This window comes from Symphalangus syndactylus, chromosome 4 (genome assembly GCF_028878055.3).
Source record: "Symphalangus syndactylus isolate Jambi chromosome 4, NHGRI_mSymSyn1-v2.1_pri, whole genome shotgun sequence".
Lineage (NCBI taxonomy): Eukaryota > Metazoa > Chordata > Mammalia > Primates > Hylobatidae > Symphalangus > Symphalangus syndactylus.
In genome coordinates, this window is record NC_072426.2 from 116156848 (window position 1) to 116173052 (window position 16205).

Here is a 16205-nt window from a genome sequence, read left to right on the forward strand (position 1 = left end):
CCTAACAAACTAATTTAAAAAGTTAAATGAAAATGCCAAAGAAATAACCAAAACGCTCTTGAAAAAAAGGGACAAGGTAAGATGACTTGCTCTATTGGAAATTAAGACTTATTAAAAACCTACAGTAATTAAAATTATGTGGTACTGGTACAAGGCACAAATGAACAGATAAGTGGAATAAATGGAATAATTAATATATAGATAGTTGAATTATGAGGAAGTGGACACTGTAGAGCTGTAGGGTAATGATTATTTTCAATATTTGTACTAAGACAGTTGGATACTGATATAAAAAATATCTAAATATAAAATTTAAAATAGCAAAGGTCCTAAAATATAATATATAGGGATATAACATCAACAATTTAGCAAAGGGAAAAATTCCTTACAAGAATTTAAAAAGCACCAAACATAGAGAAATTAGAGATGAATTAAAAATTTTTATTTATCAAAGTTCATATTAAGACAGTAAAGCGGCAAGTCAGAAAGCTAGCTAAGACATTCGCAACACATACAACCAATAATTGCTAACAATTAAAATAGACAACGTAATACAAAAAAGGTCAAGGGACTTTGAAAAGCATTTTCAAAAAAAAAATATAGCCAAATTGTCAATAATCATATGAAAAACTACTCAAGCTCATTAATAATCATGGAAATGCTAATTAAAACTACTATGAGATACTGCTAGGCACTCAGCAGATTGGCTAAAATTTAAAAAGGCTTCGAATCACAAATTTGGGTGAAGATGTGAAGTAGTAAGAACTCTGTTTTACTGCTGATAGGAATATAAATCAGTACCACTTTGGAAAACTGTTTGGCAATATCTGCTAATGTTGCAGGTAAACATAACCTAAGATGTAATAATTGCACACCTAGGTATAATACCATCATACATGCATATACATGAGCCCCAAGAGACATGAACAAGAATGTTACAGCAGCATTGTGTGTAATTGTCCCAACTGGAAACAACTGAAACATCAAATATTCATCAACAAACTACTAGATCGCTCAAATGTGGTCTATTCATACAAGAAAATGCTATACAGCACCAAAAATTTTATTTTTTTCATTTTATATATATATATATTTATTATACTTTAAGTTCTAGGGTACATGTGCACAACATGCAGGTTTGTTACATATATATACATGTGCCATGTTGGTGTGCTGCACCCATTAACTCGTCATTTACATTAGGTATATTCATAATGTTATCCCTCCCCACTCCCTCCACCTCACAACAGGCCCTAGTGTGTGATGTTCCCCTTCCTGTGTCCAAGTGTTCTCATTTTTCAATTCCCACTTATGATGACAACATGTGGTGTTTGGTTTTTTGTCCTTGTGATAGTTTGCTGAGAATGATGGTTTCCAGGTTCATCCATGTTCCTACAAAGGACATGAACTCATTATTTTTTATGGCTGCATAGTATTCCATGGTGAATACGTGCCACATTTTCTTAATCCAGTCTATCATTGTTGGACATTTGGCTTGGTTCCAAGTCTTTGCTATTGTGAGTAGTGCTGCAATAAACATACATGTGCGTGTGTCTTTATAGCAGAATGATTTATATTCCTTTGGATATACACCCAGTAAAGGGATGGCTGGGTCAAATGGTATTTCTAGTTCTAGATCCCCGAGGAATTGCCACACTGACTTCCACAATGGTTGAACTAGTTTACAGTCCCACCAACAGTGTAAAAGTGTTCCTATTTCTCCACATCCTCTCCAGCATCTATTGTTTCCTGACTTTTTAAAGATCTCCATTCTAACTGGTGTGAGATGATATCTCATTGTGGTTTGATTTGCATTTCTGTGATGGCCAGTGATGATTAGCATTTTTTCATGTGTCTTTTGGCTGCATTAATGTCTTCTTTTGAGCAGTGTCTATTCATATCCTTCGCCCACTTTCTGATTTTTTTTCTTGTAAATTTGTTTGGGGTTGTTTTTTTCTTGTAAATTTGTTTGAGTTCATTGTAGATTCTGGATATGAGCCCTTTGTCAGATGAGTAGATTGCAAAAATTTTCTCCCATTCTGTAGATTGCCTGTTCACTTTGATGGTAGTTTCTTTTGCTGTGCAGAAGCTCTTTAGTTAAATTAGATCCCATTTGTCAATTTTGGCTTTTGTTGCCATTGCTTTTGGTGTTTTAGACATGAAGTCCTTGCCCATGCCTATGTCCTGAATGGTATTGCCTAGGTTTTCTTCTAGGGTTTTTATGGTTTTAGGTCTAACATTTAAGTCTTTAATCCATCTTGAATTAATTTTTGTATAAGGTGTAGGGAAGGGATCCAGTTTCAGCTTTCTACATATGGCTAGCCAGTTTTCCCAGCACCATTTATTAAATAGGGAATCCTTTCCCCATTGCTTGTTTTTTTAAGGTTTGTCAAAGATCAGATAGTTGTAGATGTGTGGTATTATTTCTGAGGTCTCTGTTCTGTTCCATTGGTCTATATCTCTGTTTTGGTACCAGTACCATGCTGTTTTGGTTACTGTAGCCTTGTAGTATAGTTTGAAGTCAGGTAGCATGATGCCTCCAGCTTTGTTCTTTTGGCTTAGGACTGACTTTGCAACATGGGCTCTTTTTTGGTTCTATATGAATTTTAAAGTAGTTTTTTTTCCAATTCTGCGAAGAACGTTATTGGTAGCTTGATGGGGATGGCATTGAATCTATAAATTAACTTGGGCAGTATGACCATTTTCACGATATCGATTCTTCCAACCCATGAGCATGGAATGGTCTTCCCTTTGTTTGTGTCCTCTTTTATTTCATTGAGCAGTGGTTTGTAGTTCTCCTTGAAGAGGTCCTTCACATCCTTTTTAAGTTGGATTCCTAGGTATTTTATTCTCTTTGAAGCAATTTTGAATGGGAGTTCACTCATGATTTGGCACTCTGTTTGTCTGTTATTGGTGTATAGTAATGCTTGTGATTTTTGCACATTGATTTTGTATCCTGAGACTTTGCTGAAGTTACTTATAAGCTTAAGGAGATTTTGGGCTGAGATGATGGAGTTTTCTATATATACAATCATGCCATCTGCAAACAGGGCCAAAAATTTAAAAAACTACTTCTCACAACAACATGATGAATATTATAAAAAGTGTGGAAAAAAACAAGATAGACAAGAATAGTGTATGCTTTACAATATTTACATACAGGGAAGATAAGAACAGAAAGTGCTGTATAAAGTGATTTAGGGATACATACTCATCCGGTAAAACTATAAAGAAAAACAAAAGATGTGAATAAAATGAACTAATGCTAATGATTACATTTAAGGAGGGGAGCAATCCAATGGAGGTGAAAGCAAGCCTCTAATGCGCTGGCAATCTTGACCTGATGATGGTTGCAGGGGTGTTCACTTTGATAAATCACTGAGGAGAAAGTTTTTTGTTTTATGAACTTTTCTATATTTTGCTATATTTCAACTTTTTTTCGAAAAGGATAACTCTGTAACAGCTCCTTGTTCAGTGTTCATCTCACTTCATTGTTTGGAATATAACCAGCTCAGCCATATTTGCCTGTACCTTCTTCAAAGCTTACTGTGAAAATACTTAATAGCCAATTGGGTAGAGGTTTAAGTGAGGATTTCATACAATTTTAAAAGCTTAAAGCAACAAATTATTAAATAGTAAGTATGGTGCTGAATGGCGTTTTTCCATTCGGAATCACACCAGAACAGAGCATGATCAAGAAAACGGAAACAATAGTGAAAAGCTACACCAACTCCCCGCATAAGAATATCTGGAGCTGGGTGCAGTGGCTCATGCCTGTAATCCCAGTGCTTTGGGAGGCTGAAGCAGGAAGATCATTTGAGGCCAGGAGCTCCAGACTAGCCTGGGCAACATTGCGTGACCTCGTTTCTACAAAAACTAAAAAAAATTAGCCAGGTGTGGTAGCAGGTGCCTATAGTCCTAGCTACTTGGGAGACAAGCAGGAATATTACTTAAGCCCAAAGGTTGGAGGCTACAGTGAGCTGTGACTACACCACTGCACTCCAGCAGCATAGGTGATAGAGTGAGACTGTCTCAATAAAATAAAATAAAATAAAATAAAATAAAATAAAATAAAATAAAATAAGAAGGAGAAGGAGGAGAAAGAGAAGGAAGGGGGTCAGGAGGAAGAGGAGTGGGGGAGGAGGAGAAGGAGGAGGAGGAGGAAAAGGAGGAGGGGAGGAGAAGGAGGAAAGAAGATCTGTTTCTACTTATCCTGTCAGGATCACTGTAGTCTGATTAGCTCAAGAGCTTTCCAATTATGAGCCAAAAAGAGATATGAAGTTATATCACGGGATAATGGTTTCTGCTTAGATTACTAAAACTTTAAGACAGGATTTTTTTATTTTGCCAAACTTTGGTGATTAAAATGATATTATTGTCAACTAGCTTTAGTTAACTTCAGTGACAGAACATTCAGTTCCAGGAAAAATGTTTATTCATTCTGTGACTGAATTTAAAGAGTAAAGAGGACAGGTGCGGCGGCTCATGCCTGTAATCCCAGCACTTTGAGAGACCGAGGTGGGCTGGGCAAATCACCTAAGGTCAGAAGTTCAAGACCAGTCTGGTCAACATGGCAAAACCCCATCACTAATTAAAAAAAAAAAAATACAAAGAATACAAAAATTGGCAGAGTGTGGTGGCAGGCCCCTGTAATCCCAGAGGCAGGGGGTGGTGGAGGAGCTTGCAGTGAGCCAAGATCAGGCCACTGCACTCCAGCCTGAATGACAGAGCAGGACTCCATCTCAAAAAAAAAAAAAAGCAAAGAGAAACATCTCAAACATCTTAGCTTTATGTATTAATTTATTGATACATTAATAAATTAATAATTAATTTCTGTGGAGAAATAATTTATTAACACATTAATAAATGTATTAATAATAAATAATTATGTATAATAATATATATTATAATAAATAATTATAATAATAATACATAATATATAATTCTGTATAATAATAAATAAAATGTATACTAATAATTTATTAATACATTAATAAATAAATAATTTCTGTGGAGAAAGAAAAAGTACATGTTAAGATCTGTTACAGATGATTATATAATTACTGAAAATCAAGATGTATCTAAAACTTTGTTGACAGTGTATGCTACTAGTCATCAACAAACAAAAATATAGAGGTATTAAATAATAAGACTCATTTGTTAATTTTAAATTCTGTCTCACAATTTAAACAATACAAAAAGTAAGGACATTTGTAAATGTTGATAATGAGTTTCAGAAAATTTATAATCAATAGAATTGGACAAAATTTTAATAAAAGAAATGCTCTATCAACTGAAAAGCAGTCATATGATTTGACCATTAGGATGTAGAGGTTCTCTTAGGATGGATAATGTCAGTACAACAGTAGAGGCAGAAGTCAGAAAAAAACTGAGTGGAAATCAAGGCACTGGAGATATTAATTTGTTTCCAAATATGCATTCCTCCTTTTTCTTTTAGTATAAAACCCCTAAATTTAGCTGGATATGTGGTTTTCCTAATAAGACTATATTTCTCACTCTTCCTTGCAGTTATGTGTGGCCATGTGTCTAAATTTTGGCCAATAGAATGTGATGTTTGCAACTTCTGTGCTATCCACATCCTCTTCTCCCCTTCCCACTTTTAGAAAAGCAGCCATGAGGAGTTGAGCTAGAGAGATATTTTTAGCCCATGAGGCAGAAGCCGGATGTTAAGGCTGGCAAAACAATGAGATAAAAGGAGTCTGAGTTCCTGCCATTGGAACGGTTATATCAGCTGTTGAATTCTTGTTCACACTGTTACATAAGGCAGAAATAAACTCTATCTATAAGCCACTGCCATTTTGGCTTCTTTTTTTTCCCCCCGAAAATGGAACCTGGCCTAATTAATACTGTAAGCATTGACTCATCTTGAGAAGTTAAGCAGTGACAAGGAGGAAGAAATAAGAAAAATAAAATATCCTTTTCAGGAAGAGAGAGACTAACACATTTTCATAGGCTGGGACTTTAATGAAAAAATAGAGACCTGTGTTATACAATCAGAAAGAGACCCAAATATGCAGTCAGTGATTCTATAGTAACAGAAACCTGATCAGTAGTATCCTGTGGCCAGGGGTAAACTGAGGGATGACTGCAAAGGAGAACAAGAGCATCTTTTGGATGATGGACCCTTGCTATATTTTGTTTGGAGTCATAGTTACATGAGTATATACATTTATCAAAACCACTGGATGGTATTTTTAATGTTGGTGCATTTTATTGTATGTAAATTATATCTCAATGAAGTTGATTTTTAAAAAAAGTTTAAACATCAACACAAGAAACTAACACAACTAACAGCCTAACATAGAGAATGAACAGAAATCTACATCAAAGTAAGTCATTATAGTATTTTTAGACTATCAGCTACAAAGAAGATCCTATTTTAAAAAAAGAAGAAGAAAAACAAGAAAAAAGATTATAGACAAAAGATCCAAAATCTTTTGGATAGTATCAGATTTCTTTATAGCAATATTGAAATGTAGAAGAAACACCTTCCAATGCCATGAAGTGATAATTTCAAAACTCTGTGAAAAAATGTTTTAGTCCCAGCCACACGGACAGTTGATTATGAGGACAGAATGTTGACACTTTCAGACATGCCAGAATTCAAAGGCTTTACTTCCTAAGTATCCATTTATTAAAAAATAATGGAGAATGTGTTTCACCAATGAAAGCATAAACCAAAAAATGCAGAACATGACAGGTTCAGGTAACAAGAATTGCAACAAAGAAAAGTGCAAAGAAATCCCTCAGTGAGAGGAAATTGCAGGACCACTGGACTTCAGGTGTAGAAAGTAATCAATCTAGATTGAAAACAGGACAGAGTACTCCAGGAAGGCCCTCTCTAAGGAGCAAGGGTGCTCTTGAGAAGTTTGGACCATACAAAACTAAGCAAACCAAACACAGCAGTTATTAACACCAAGGAAAATAGAAAGATTTACACAAAAACGAATGAAATTTTAACATACTAGGTGGCTCAGCTGTGAGCAACATGTTAAACTATAAACACAATACAATGATTTCACTGAGGACTGTAATTGTAACTTTACTGGTGGATAAAAAAGTTTTGTATAGGGGAAAATCTTAGGCCTAAATAAGGATCATCTTCCATAAACAGAAGTTAATAGATAATGCTTAAAATTAAGAGCATAAATAAAGATGCAGCTGTGTAGGCCTGTTACTAAGGAAAAAAGAAGAAAATACCAAAATAAATGGCTGAAGCAGTTGACCATATTTCCTTCAGAAACATGAGAATCACGGTCCAGGAAGGGTAGAGCAGGGCCTGCTGGGTTTTTTTTTTTTTCATTGTTGTTGTACCTTCAGGTAAATTTTAACTAAGCACATGTATTACTTTAAAAATAATAATTTGGAAATGAAATTCAGTTAATGCAAGGATTGAAACCTGTGCATATAATGCCTGACACCAATCCTTTCCTATTTTTATTGGTACGAGAAGATAGAGGGCATGAAGGAAGAAATATGCCAAGAAAGAGTGGAAAGGCCATCAATGATAACTTGAGGGGATGGAAGACAATGCTCATCCACTTCACAATGGTGCCTAACTCCTGCCCAATTGTGTGTGGAGAAATAGACAGTGTCCCCAGAGGTGTTTTCTTTCTTCCTTGGCTTGCTGATAGCCATGTGTGAGACCAGTAAATTCAAAAATACCTAGCTAGAGAGAGGAAGCACAGTGCAGCTAAAAGGGCATGAACATTGAAACGGATCTGAATTCTAATCCCCTCTTTCCCTTATCAGCATAGTCAGCTGAAGCAAATTATTTCACCAGTTTTCTTACAGGCAATGTGGAGGTAGTGATATTTCCTACACTGGGTTGATGTGAGAATCAAGTAAGACTGCAAATATAAAGCACCACACTCAGGGCTTTGCCCAAAGCAGATGCTAATGAAGGTTACTTTCTTTTGTTCTGCCGTTATTTTCCACCATTTGTAGTGAGTGACTGTCAGTTGATTGACTGTGTACAGGTATATTTCCTCCTCCCTTTCGTTCTCTTTCTCTTATCCTTCACCATTCAATCCAAGTTCAACTCTAAACTTGCAAATGACACTAAATCTGAAACGAGTTAAAATTAATTTGTTAGAAAGGAACTCACTGCTTCTGTTCACCACCTCCTCTACAAAAATGTATTTCTTGGGTTAGTTTCCCTAAGTAACATTTGCCTGCACCACAATGCTATGAAACTGCATTGGCATAGGTTAGCAGAAAAATACGTAAGTGGGTTCCAAGATGGCCGAATAGGAAGAGCTCCAGTCTGCTGCTCCCAGTGTGATCCACGCAGAAGATGGGTGATTTCTGCATTTCCAACTGAGGTACCTGGTTTGTCTCATTGAGACTCGTTGGACAGTGGGTGCAGCCCACGCAGGGTGAGCTGAAGCAGGGTGGGGTGTTGTCTCACCCAGGAAGCACAAGGGGTCAGGGGATTTCCCTTTCCTAGCCAAGGGAAGCTGTGACAGACTGTACCTGGAAAAACAGGACACTCCCACACAAATACTGTGCTTTTACCAAGGTCTTAGCAACAAGCAGATAAGGAGATTCTCTTCCATGCCTGGTTCAGTGGGTCCCACACCCACGAAACCTTACTCACTGCCAGTGCAGCAATCTGAGATCAAACTGCAAGGCAGCAGTCTGGTTGGGGGAGGGTTGTCCGCAATTGCTGAGGCTTGAGTAGGTAAACAAAGTAGCCAGGAAGCTCAAAGTGGGCAGAGCGCACCACAGCTCAGCACAGCCTACTGCCTCTATAGAATCCACCTCTGTGTGCAGGACATAGCTGAACAAAAGGCTGGAGACAGTTCTTTTTTGTTCACAGTTGAACAAAAGGCAGCAACATCCCTGTCTGATGGCTCCGAAGAGAGCTGTGGTTCTCCTAGCATGGTAGTTGGGCTCTCAGAATGGACAGACTGCCTCCTCAAGTGAGTTCCTGACACCTGTGAGGCCAAATCGGGAAACACTTCCCAGTAGGGGCTGACAGACACCTCATATAGGTGGATGCCCTTTGGGACAAAGCTTCCAGAGGAAGGATCAGGCAGCAATATTTGCTGTTCTGCAATAGTTGCTGTTCTGCAGCTTCTGCTGGTGATACCCAGGCAAACAGAGTCTGGAGTGGACCTCCAGCAAACTCCAACAGACCTGCAGCTGAGGGACCTGACTGTTAGAAGGAAAACTAACAAACAGAAAAGAATAGTACCAACATCAACAAAAAGGACATCTACACTAAAACTCCACCTGTAGGTCACCAACATCAAAGACCAAAGGTAGATAAAACCACAAAGATGGGAGAAACTAGAGCAGAAAAGCTGAAAATTCTAAAAACCAGAGCGCCTCTTCTCCTCCAAAGGATCACAGCTCCTTGCCAGCAATGGACAAGGCTGGACAGAGAAAGACTTTGACAAGTTGACAGAAGTAGGCTTCAGAAGGTCGGTAATAACAAACTTCTCTAAGCTAAAGAAGCATGTTCAAACCCATTGCAAGGAAGCTAAAAACCTTGAAAAAAGGTTAGATGAATGGCTAACTAGGATAAACATGTAGAGAAGACCTTAAATGACCTCATGGAGCTAAAAACCATGGCACAAGAACTTCGTGATGCATACGCAAGCTTCAATACCCGATTTCACCAAGTGGAAGAAAGGGTATCAGTGATTGAAAATCAAATTAATGAAATGAAGTGAGAAGAAAAGGTTAGAGAAGAAAAGAGTAAAAAGAAACGAACAAAGCCTCCAAGAAATATAGGACTACGTGAAAAGACCAAATCTACATTTGATAGATATACCTGAAAGTGATAGGGAGAATGGATCCAAGTTGAAAAACACTCTTCAAGATATTATCCAGGAGAACTTCCCCAACCTAGCAAAGCAGGTCAACATTCAAATTCAGGAAATACAGAGAACACCACAAAGATACTCCTCGAGAAGAGCAATCCCAAGACACATAATTGTCAGATTCACCAAGGTTGAAATGAAGGAAAAAATGTTAAGGGCAGCCAGAGAGAAAGGTTGGGTTACCCACAAAGGGAAGCCCATCAGACTAACTGTGGATCTCTCAGCAGAAACTCTACAAGCCAGAATAGAGTGGGGGCCAATATTCAACATTCTTAAAGAAAAGAATTTTCAACCCAGAATTTCATATCCAGCCAAACTAAGCTTCATAAGAGGAGAAATAAAATCCTTTACAGACAAGCAAATGCCGAGAGATTCTGTCACCACCAGGCCTGCCCTAAAAGAGCTCCTGAAGGCAGCACTAAACATGGAAAGAAACAATCAGTACCAGCCACTGCAAAAACATGCCAAATTGTAAAGACCATCAATGCTATGAAGAAACTGCATCAATTAACGGGCAAAATAACCAGCTAACATCATAATGACAGGATCAAATTCACACATAACAATATTAACCTTAAATGTAAATGGGCTAAATGCCCCAATTAAAAGACACAGACTGGCAAATTGGATAAAGAGTCAAGACCCATCTGTGTGCTGTATTCACGAGACGCATCTCAGGTACAGAAACATATGTAGGCTCAAAATAAAGGGATAAAGGAAGATCTACCTTCAAATGGAAAGCAAAAAAAAAAAAAAAAAAAAAAAGCAGGGGTTGCAATCCTAGTCTCTGATGAAATAGACTTTAAACCAACAAAGATAAAAAGAGACAAAGAAGGCCATTACATAATGGTAAAGGGATCAATTCAACAAGAAGAGCTAACTATCCTAAATATACATGCACCCAATACAGGAGCACCCAGATTCATAAAGCAAGTCCTTAGAGATCTACAAAGAGACTCAGACACCCACACAATAATAATGGGAGACTTTAACACCCCACTGTCAATATTAGACAGATCTGAGACAGAGGGTTAACAAGGATACCCAGGACTTGAACTCAGCTCAGCACCAAGCAGACCTAATAGACATCTACAGAACTCTCCAGTCCAAATCAACAGAATATGCATTCTTCTCAGCACCACACTGCACTTCTTCTAAAATTGGCCACATAATTGGAAGTAAAACACTCCTCAGCAAATGCAAAAGAATGGAAATCATAACAAACAGTCTCTCAGAACAGAGTGGAATCAAATTAGAACTCAGGATTAAGAAACTCACTCGAAACTGTGTGACTGCATAGAAACTGAACATCCTGCTCCTAAATGACTACTGGGTAAATAACAAAATTAAGGAAGAAATAAATAAGTTCTTTGAAATCAATGAAAACAAAGAGACAATGTACTCAGAATCCTGGGACACAGTCAAAGCAGTGTTTAGAGGAAAAATTTGTAGCACTAAATGCCCACAACAGAAAGCAGGAAATATCTAAAATTGACACCTAACATCAAAATTAAAAGAACTAGAGAAGCAAGAGCAAACAAATTCAAAAGCTAGCAGAAGGCAAGAAATAACTAAGATCAGAGCAGAACTGAAAGAGATAGAGACACAAAAAATTCTTCGAAAAATAAATGAATCCAGGAACTGGATTTTTGAAAACATCAACAAAATTGATAGACCACTAGCAAGAATCATAAAGAAGAAAAGTGAGAAGAATCAAATAGATGCAATAAAAACTGATAAAGGGGATATCACCACCAATCCCACGGTAATACAAACTACCATCAGAGAATACTATAAACATTTCTACACAAATAAACTAGAAAATCTAGAAGAAATGGATAAGTTCCTGGATACATACACCCTCCAAAGACTAAATCAGGAAGAAGTTGAATCTCTGAATAGACCAATCACAGACTCTGAAATTAAGGCAATAATTAACAGCCTACCAACCAAAAACAGTCCAGGACCTGATAGACTCACAGCTGAAATCTATGAGATGTACATAGAGGAGCTGGTACCATTCCTTCTGAAACTATTCTAATCAACAGAAAAAGAGGGAATCCTCCCTAACTTATTTTATGAGGCCAGCATCATCCTGATACCAAAGCCTGGCAGAGACACAACAACAGCAACAACAAAAAAACAGAATTTTAGACCAATATCCCTGATGAACATTGATGCAAAAATCCTCAATAAAATACTGGCAAACTGGATCCAGCAGAATATCAAAAAGCTTATCTACTATGATCAAGTCAGCTTCATCCCTGGTATGCAAGGCTGGTTTGACATACACAAATCAATAAATGTAATCCATCACATAAACAGAAACAAAGACAAAAACCACATGATTATCTCAATAGATGCAGAAAAGGCCTTTGACAAAATGCAACAGCCCTTCATGCTAAAAACTCTCAATAAACTAGGTATTGATGGAATGTATCTCAAAATAATAAGAGCTATTTATGAAAAATCCATAGCCAATATCATACTCAATTGGCAAAAACTGGAAGCATTCCCTTTGAAAACCAGCACAAGACAAGAATGCTCTCTCTCACCACTCCTATTCAACACAGTGTTGGAAGTTCTGGCCAGGGCAATCAGGCAAGAGAAAGAAATTTGGGTATTAAATTAGGAAAAGAGGAAGTCAAATTGTCCCTGTTTGCAGAGGACATGATTGCATATTTAGAAAACCCCATCATCTCAGCCCAAAATCTCCTTAAGCTGATAAACAACTTCAGCAAAGTCTAAGGATACAAAATCACTGTGCAAAAATCACAAACATTCCTAAACACCAATAACAAACAGACAAATCATGAGTGAACTCGCATTCACAATTGCTAAAAAGAGAATAAAATACCTAGGAATACAACTTACAAGGGATGTGAAGGACCTCTTGAAGAAGAACTGCAAACCACTGCTCAACGAAATAAAAGAGGACACAAACAAATGGAAGAACATTCCATGCTCATGGATAGAAAGAATCAATATCATGAAAATGGCTATACTGCCCAAGGTAATTTATGGATTCAATGCCATTCCCATCAAGCTACCAATGACTTCTTCACAGAATTGGAAAAAACTATTTTAAAATTCATATGGAATCAAAAAAGAGCCTGCATTGCCAAGACAATCCTAAGCAAAAGGTACAAAGCTGGAGGCATCATGCTACCTGACTTCAAACTGTACTACAAGGCTACAGTAACCAAAACAGCATGGTACTGGTACCAAAACGGATTTGTAGACCAATGGAATATAACAGAGGCCTGAGAAATAACGCCACACATCTACAATCATCTGATCTTTGACAAACCTGACAAAAACAAGCAATGGAGAAAGGATTCCCTATTTAATAAATGGTGCTGGGAAAACTGACTAGCCATATGTAGAAAGCTGAAACTGGATCCCTTCCTCACACCTTATACAAAAATTAATTCAAGATAGATTAAAGACTGCAATGTTACACCTAAAGCCATAAAAACCCTAGAAGAAAACCTAGGCAATACCATTCAGGACATAGGCATGGGCAAGGACTTCATGACTAAGACACCAAAAGTAATGGCAACAAAAGCCAAAATTGACAAATGGGATCTAATTAAACTAAAGGCTTCTGCACGACAAAATAAAGTAACATCAGAGTGAACAGACAACCTACCAAATGGGAGAAAATTTTTGCAATCTACTCATCTGACAAAGGGCTAGTATCCAGAATCTACAAAGAACTCCAACAAATTTACATGAAAAGAAAAACCCCATCAAAAAATGGGCAAAGGATATGAACAGACACTTCATAAAAGAAGATATTTATGCAGCCAACAGATGGATGAAAAAAATGCTCATCATCACTGGTCACCAGAGAAACGAAATCAAAACCACCATGAGAGACCATCTCATACCAATTAGAATGGCAATCATTAAAATGTCAGGAAACAACAGGTGCTGGAGAGGATGTGGAGAAATACGAACACTTTTACACTATTGGTGGGAGTATAAATTAGTTCAACCATTGTGGAAGACAGTGTGGCAATTCCTCAAGGATCTAGAACTAGAAATACCATTTGACCCAGTGATCCCATGACTGGGTAAATACCAAAAGAATTATAAATCATGCTACTATAAAGACACATGCACACATATGTTTATTGCAGTACTATTCACAATAGCAAAGACTTGGAACCAACCCAAATGTCCAACAATGATAGACTGGATTAAGAAAATGTGGCACATATACACCATGGAATACTATGCAGCCATAAAAAATGATGAGTTCGTGTCCTTTGTAGGGACATGGATGAAGCTGGAAACCATCATTCTCAGCAAACTGTCACAAAGACAGAAAACCAAACACCACATGTTGTCCCTCATAGGTGGGAATTGAACAATGAGAACACTTAAGACACAGGGCAGGAAACATCACACACCAGGGCCTGTCAGTGGGTGGGGGGCTCAGGAAGGGACAGCATTAGGAGAAATACCTAATGTAAATGATGAGTTGATAGGTGCAGCAAACCAACATGGCACATGTATACCTATGCATGAAACCTGCACATTGTGCACTTGTACCCTAGAACTTAAAGTATAATAAAAACAAAAAGAAAAATACATAAAATGAGTTAGAGAACTGAGACCATAAAGGAGATTGGTCACTTTCCTCTGATCTTCACACGTCCTTGCAGACACAGTGATAATACATTGATCTTAAGGATAGTTACAAATTCTATGGATTTAATTGTATAAATTCTATGGATCTAATTCTGCTATGATAATATTGTATCATTTCAAGAGGCTTGCTTGATTACATTTTTCTTGTTTCCTTTTCCATATCCTTCTGAAGTTTCTAAAGTTCTTGTTTCAAAGCTGGAAGTCACTTCTTCCCTGAATAGCTTATTCCATCTACCATTACAAAGGAGACAAGGAGACAACAAAGTCAGACCACAGTTCCATTTTAATTTGAAACTCAATTATTCAATTAAAGTCAGTAAATAATTTGAGGACATTTAGGAACTGTGTTCAGCAATGCAGTGGTTAAAATAGTAAATAAGGTAGAGACTCTGTCTTCAAAACAATGTTCCAAAGCAGAAAGTGACACAAATACTCAAGCCAGTCCAATACACAGAGGCTCACTCCCTGTGCACCCATCAGGGGATAAGATTTTATATAGCTCCCAAAAAGGGAAATCACTTAATTGAAAGGATTCCTGAATCTAGTATATGCTACAGTCACCTTCAGATACATTATCTTCCTCAATTCTCACAGCAACAGTAAGTAAGATAAAAAGTTACAAATTTGATCTAGAATTCAGTGTTTCTGTCTTCTAATTCATTGCATGAAAGCATATTTCAGTAGTTAACGTTCTTCAAAAAACAACAGTAAAAAACCTTCCTAGATATCCTTTTATTATTGCTGTATAGCGTCAATTTTCCTGGTTAGGGTGATACTTATCAAAATCATCTCACCTCGTGGTCCAGCTCCAGTAGGTGAGCTCCATTATCTTCACACTTGTTCAATTCTTGTCATTTTATTTTCTAAGCTTTCATTTACAGGGAATAGTAGATTAAAATTTTCCATCTTCAGTGAGTCCTCTTTGTGTTATGGAGCATATCATAATTTCAATGAACCAAACTCTTTCAGACTTGGCCCAAGTCTAAGTAAAAGGATCCTCCATATGCTGATTTTTAATATCTGCCTTCAAAATTATTAGTGAAGTGCAGCTAATTTGTACAACCTGTATGTTAAGTGCTTTCAGGCACCTGAATGAATTATATATTTTTTAAAAACCTGCACCTTACATTTTCTATAATTAACTAGCATGAGTCTATGATTAAGTAACAAGACTTAAAAGGATTATTTAAAGTTAATGAATGGCACAATTATCTGAGTATAAAAAAATTGGAATCTGTGGCAACATACTGTAGATTACAAACTTATTCCTAATAATTTTACTTGGATATTTTGATTTGTGTACATTATTCCTTTTAAAGTCTATGTGAAGGATATGGGAGATTCCAACTACTCCAATTTATTTTCTATTTTTACTTGCACTCTCAAAAGCCTCTTGCATTTTTGTTGGTTTTCAAAAGCAGACCTACTGTTAGTTAGATGACTAATACCATTCCTTAAATATTGACAGTGACATAATGACATCTGTATACTTGATTAATCATTAATTCTGAAATATATCATACAGGTAAAATAAATACTGAATATTAAAGGTAATACTAAATCATATTTCTAGTGAGACAGCCAGGTGGGAAGGGGTCCCTGGAGAAACACCAACCAGCCTGCACACTGGAGTGGAGCCTCAAGAAGTTCACACCATTTGCAGCAGTGAGGAACCTGGCCCCTCCGCTTCCTGTG

General features: G+C 37.1%; 1 protein-coding gene across 6 annotated transcripts in view; it reads right to left on the bottom strand.

Annotated features, from left to right (window-relative positions):
• The window catches only part of INPP4B (inositol polyphosphate-4-phosphatase type II B), an 849925-nt gene that overhangs the window by 632240 nt on the left and 201480 nt on the right, over positions 1-16205 (bottom strand). The gene's annotated exons all lie outside the window — the stretch shown is intronic.